The 6,112-nt window shown below is 43.6% G+C and overlaps 1 pseudogene; it reads left to right on the forward strand.

Annotated features, from left to right (window-relative positions):
- The first annotated feature begins 1,208 nt into the window (after window positions 1-1,208).
- On the forward strand, window positions 1,209-2,767 carry LOC103302728 (copine-3-like; annotated as a pseudogene).
- Window positions 2,768-6,112: the final 3,345 nt, after the last annotated feature.

Below are 6,112 nucleotides of genomic sequence, written 5' to 3' on the forward strand. Positions count from 1 at the left end.
GAATGCAAGGCTGGTATAATATTTGCAAGTCAATGAAGGTGATATATCACATAAACAAATTGAAAGACAAAAATTGCATGATTATATTAATTGATTTAGAAGAAGCATTTGACAAATCCACACCCATCATATATAATAAAAGCCTAGGTGGTGTCACACGATGTCATCACAATATGGCCTCCGCGACATTGTCACAAGTTGACTGCCCCATGTCATCACAAGATGGCCACCACAAGATGGCTGCCCCCATGTTGTCACAAGATGGCCACCACAAGATGGTCACAAGATTGCCAGCAGGGGAGGGCAGTTGAGGGTGACCAGGCCTGTAGGGCAGGGAAGTTGGGGGCAATCAGGCTGGCAGGGGAGGGCAGTTGGGGGTGATCAGGCCAGAAGGAGAGGGCAGTTGGGGGTGATCGGGCTAGCAGGAGAGCATTTAGATATCAATCAGGCCAGCAGGGGGGTGGTTAGGAGCCAGCAGTTCTGGATTGTGAGAGGGATGTCCGACTGCCAGTTTAGGCCCAGTCCCCAGATTGGAGAGTGTGCAGGCTGGGCTGAGAGACACCCGCCCCCATGTACAAATTTTATGCACCAGGCATCTAGTTGTTGATAAAATCTCTCAGCAAAGTTGGAATAGAGGGATCATATCTCAACATAATAAAATCCATATATGACAAACCCACAGCTAAGATCATACTCAATGGTCAAAAACTAAAACCATTTCCCCTAAGAACAGGAATAAGACTGGGATGGCTGCTTTCACCATCTTATTCAACAAAGTACTGGAAGTCCTAACCACAGCGATCAGGCAATAAGGAAAAAATAGCAAACAACTTGGAAAGGAGGAAGTGAAACTCTCATTATTTGCAGAGGACATGTTATTGTACATAGAAAACCCTGAAGACTCCACCAAAAAAGCTACTCCATTTAATACATGATTTTGGCAATGTAGTAGGATATAAAATTAACTCCCAGATGTTGATGGCAATTTTATACACCAATAATGATCTCTCAGAGTGAGAAATAAAACAAAAAAACCCATTTACCATTGCAAAAAAAAAATAAGATACTTAGGATTAAACTTAATCAAGGAGGTAAATGAGCTGTGCTTGGAAAACTACAGCACTTTGTAAAAAGAGAAAGGGGTGACACTGCTGCCCACCTACTGTGGACTTGCTGCCTGGTATGCCCGCTGGACCAGAGCTCCAGAGATGTCTGCCCAGTGTGTGAGGAAGGTGGAGCTGAACGTTTCCTGTGACAATCTTCTGGACAAAGACATTGGGTCCAAATTGGATCCTTTGTGTGTGTTATTTTTGAACCCAAGTGGACAGCAGTGGTATGAGGTTGAACACACAGAGAGGATTAAGAACTGACTGAATCCCACATTCTCCAATATGTTTATTATTGAATACTACTTTGAAGTGGTTCAGAAATCGTAATTTGGGATTTATGACATCAACAACAAAACCATCAAGATGAGTGATGATAACTTCTTGGGAGAATGTGAATTCACCCTGGGACAGATTGTTTCCAGTAAGAAGCTGACTGGAACATTGGTGCTGAAAAATGGTAGGCCCATGGGGAAAATCAGCATCAGAATTTCAGCTGAAGAAATAAAGGATAACAGAGTGGTCTTGTTTGAAATGGAAGCAAGAAAACTGGCTAATAAGGATCTATTTGGCAAGTCAGATCCTTACCTGGAATTCCACAAGCAGACATCTGACAGAAACTGGCTCTTGGTGCATCAAATAGAGGTTATTAAAAACAACCTGGATCCTGTTTGGAGATATTTTAAAATCTCTCTTAACTCTCTGTGATATGGAAATATGGATAAGACTATTAAGGTGGAGTACTATGATTATAACAAAGATAGGTCCCATGATCTCATTGGGACGTTTCAGACCACCATGAAGCTGAATGAGGCCTCCAGGAGCTCACCCGTTGAATTTGACAGCATCAATGAGAAGAAGAGACAGAAGAAGAAAGGCTACAAGAATTCCAGTGGTGTCAGCGTGAAGCAGTGTGAGGTCACGGTGAAGTGAATCTTCCTGGACTACATCATGGGCGGATGTCAGCTGAACTTTACCATGGGGGTGGACTTCACCAGCTCCAGCGGGGACCTGCTGTTCTCCAACTCCTCTCATTACATCAGCCCCAATGGTGTGAATGAGTACTTGACCACCAGCTGGTCCGTGGGGATGGTTGTTCAAGACTATGATGCAGATAAGATGTTCCCAGCGTTTGGGTTTAGAGTTCAGATACCTCCTCAGTGGCAGGTTTCACATGAGTTTCCCATGAACTTCAATCCATTCAACCCCTACTGCAAAGGGATCCAAGGCATTGTGAAGGCATATGGGGCCTGCCTGCCTCAGATAAAGCTCTATGGACCAAGGAATTTCTCTCCAATCATCAACCACATGGCCAGGTTTGCTGCTGCAGCCACACAGCAGCAACTTCTCAATATTTTGTGTTCCTGATCATCACTGAGGGCATGATCACAGACCTGGACCAGACCAGACAGGCTATTGCCAATGCCACCAAGCTGCCCATGTCCATCATCATAGTCAAAGTGGGCAACTCCGACTTCTGGGCCATGGAGTTCCTGGACAGCGACAGTGGGGCCATGCACTCCCCTGTGGGTGAGGTCGCCAATAGAAATATCGTGCATTTTGTGCCTTTCAGACAGTTACAGAATGCTCCCAAGGAGGCACTGGCTCAGTGTGTCCTGATGGAGATCCCCCAGCAAGTGGTGGGCTACTTCAACTCTTAGAAGCTCCTTCCCCCCAAGAACCCTGCAGTCACCAAGTGAAGGTCTTGCCTCCCAACCATAGATCTGGCACATCACTTACTGTCACTTTGGCATTTATGCTGTAAACCTAGTTCTCTACAGATTCTTTCTACTTAAAGCATTATTTTTATACTAGTAGCCCGGTGCACGAAATTCATGCACATTGAAAGGGAATTAATTAGATGAAATATTTTAATATTGCTATTTGCCCTTTCTCTATAATAAAAGTGTGAGAGATAAAAGGAAATGAGTACAATGTATATGAAAATAATACATAAATTTATTAATAAGTAAACAATAACAAAATGATATAACAATAACAAACTGATATAACAATAACAAACTCGTAATATAAAAACAACATTTATGCAAATAATGATTGATAAAGTGATTAAACTTATTCTAATATCTCCCTGTATACCACATTAAGAGTAAAAACACTTTCAGAGTGCTTGACTAATTTCCCTTGAGATAAAGTATTTACAACTTTAACTTTAACATAACATGCTCTTTGAACTCAAGAGAAAGCAATAGCCGTAACTGGTTTGGCTCAGTGGATAGAGCGTCGCCCTGTGGACTGAAAGATTCCAGATTTGATTCTGGTCAAAGGCATGTACCTTGGTTGCGGGCACATCCCCCGTGGGAGGTGTGCAGGAGGCAGCTGATCGATATTTCTCTCTCATCGATATTCCTAACAATCTATCCCTCTCCCTTCTTCTCTGTAAAAAAAAAATCAATGAAATATTTTTTAAAAATACTTTTAAAAAAAGAGAGAGAGAAAGCAACATATAACTGACCATGTCCAAAAATGGGTTCAGGTAGGAATATTCCTACTCTGTCTAGAGTTTGTCCTTGTGATTTATTAATAGTCATCACAAATGCTGGCATAACAGGAAACTATCTTTGAATTAATTTAAATGGGTGGCCAGTGTCAGATGGGGACAAATCAGTTCTTGGAATCAGAACAATCTCTCCCTCTGCAGATCCTGTTAATATTTCAGCTCTGATAATGTTAGGTTGCAATCTTTTGATAATAAATCTGGTACCATTACAAAGACCCCATTTACTATTAAGATTTCTCAATAGCATGATGATTGCACCCACTTTCACTTTTAATTTATGACATGGCATTCCAGAAGGAGTAATACTATTAAGAAATTCAATAGGAAAATTTTCCTTTTCAGCATCATCTGTTGAGTCAATGGAATCATCACTCAAATAGGTGTGAAAATCTCCATCAAGTATATCCAAAATTTCTTCATTTAATTTTTGAATGTGCTCATTTTTTGAACAAAGAATTGCATGATTAGATATATTTTTAATATTATCTATAGATATACTATTTCCAAAGGTGGCTTTAATAATAGATCCATTAAAAATCATTTCATGGGGAATTTCAATAATATCCATTCCTAAATGAAAACTGCTATCAAGTTTGCCATCTCCAAGTTTTACTAACTATTCACTATAAGCAGAATCCTCTGATCTCATATTTGTTTTAAGAGACAACTGTCTGAAACATCCCCAAACACTACAGTACTTTAAAACTTATTTGTACTATGGCCAATCGTATAGCATGGCAACACAAAAATCCCCTCTGAAAAGAACTTTCCCACCAAATGCAACATTCAAATTAGCGCCAGCGAGAGCTTTATATGTATGGCACGTGTGCAAGTCAAAGTTTATTTTTATATTTTCAGTGCGTCACATGTACCGGTTGGTCGGACGGATGGACAAATGTCGGTCACTTAGCCTTTTATCTATACAGATTATGAGTCATGATTTTAACTTTTTAAAAAATTATCCTTTAATACCTCCAAAGCACAATGAGTAAGAATCTGAAGGTTTATGTGGCTTCTATTTGGTTTCTAGGACAAAGTTCTTTCCTTTACCCACCACTCACTTCTCTCCTTTTACTCTTGAATGTTAATTCCAACATAATTTTTGTAACACCTCTTGAAAAGGATCCCACCAAGCTTTTGATAGTCCACATGATAAAACTTACAAAAAAATACAGCACGAGACTTTCATTCTCTCACTAAGTTCTTCATATAACTGTAATTGCTCAGCCTCTAAAGAATGAAAAAGGAAAATAAAAGTGCCTTCTCTCATTCCAAGGCCTTTCTCAGTCAGGAAACCACAAAAAGAAAGAATGAGCCTACAATTCATGCCATGTAATCTCTATCAGGCATAATTCAAATCAAATCCCATCATGCAAAGTCTGGGATAATTAAAATGTATAAGAGAACAGTGGTGACCTGGGGGAGAACTTACGAAACCTTGTCTCCTGCTTTTGCTGACTATTCTTTTCGTTATGCTAGACTCCAAGTCCCTATCGAGGACCTGGTCAGATGGCTGTGGGTGCTAACCCACGCCACCTGGATCCGTGATCGGGGACTTGGGCAAGCAGTTGCGGGTGCTAACCCACGCCGCCTGCCCTGGTCCATGATCCCTGATAGGGGCTTTGAGTCAGCTGCTGCTGGCGGGGGCTAACTCGAAGCCCTTATCCCGGATCTGGGCAAGCGGCTGCGGGCGTTAACCCACACCACCTGCACTGCTCCGAGATCGGTGATCGCGGACCTGGGCAGCCGACTTCCGGCGTTAACCTACGCTACCTGCCCAGGTCCATGATCCCTAATAGGGGCTTCGAGTCAGCTGCCACTGGCCGCGGCTGACTCGAAGCCCTTATCCAGGACCTGGTCAGGCAGCTGCGGGTGCAAACCCACGCCGCCTGCCCTCTTCCGAGATTGGTGATGGCGTACCTGGGCAGGCAGCTACGGGCGCTAACCCATGCCACCTTCCCTGGTCTGTGATCCCTGATCGTGGACCTGGGCAGGCGGCTGCAGGCCTTAACCCACACCGCCTGCCCTGGTCCATGATCGGTGATGGCGGACCTGGGCAGCCGGCTGCCGGCGTTAACCCACGCAGCCTGCCCTGGTCTGTTATCCCTGATAGGGGCTTTGAGTCAGCCACTGCCAGCGGCGGCTAACTCAAAGCCTTTATCCGGGACCTGGTCAGGCGGCTGCAGGCGCTAACCCATGCCAACTGCCCTGGTCCACGATCGGTGATGGCGGACCTGGTCAGCCAGCTGCCGGCGCTAACCGCCTGCCCCAGTCCACCATCATGGCTTGGATCTCACTGGCATGGGTGCTGCCCTCTTCCCCTGCCATCTTTGCTGGTTTAACGTGTATATTTGCTCCTGATTGGCTGTTGGGCGTGGCTGTTGGGCGTGGCTTATGGGTGTAGCGAAGGTACTGTCAATTTGCATATTACTGTTTTATTAGGTAGGATGTTCTGGAGGAAAATTGCTAAACTAATCTTTACCCA

The sequence above is a fragment of the Eptesicus fuscus genome, chromosome 1 (assembly GCF_027574615.1).
Source record: "Eptesicus fuscus isolate TK198812 chromosome 1, DD_ASM_mEF_20220401, whole genome shotgun sequence".
Classification (NCBI taxonomy): Eukaryota; Metazoa; Chordata; class Mammalia; order Chiroptera; family Vespertilionidae; genus Eptesicus; species Eptesicus fuscus.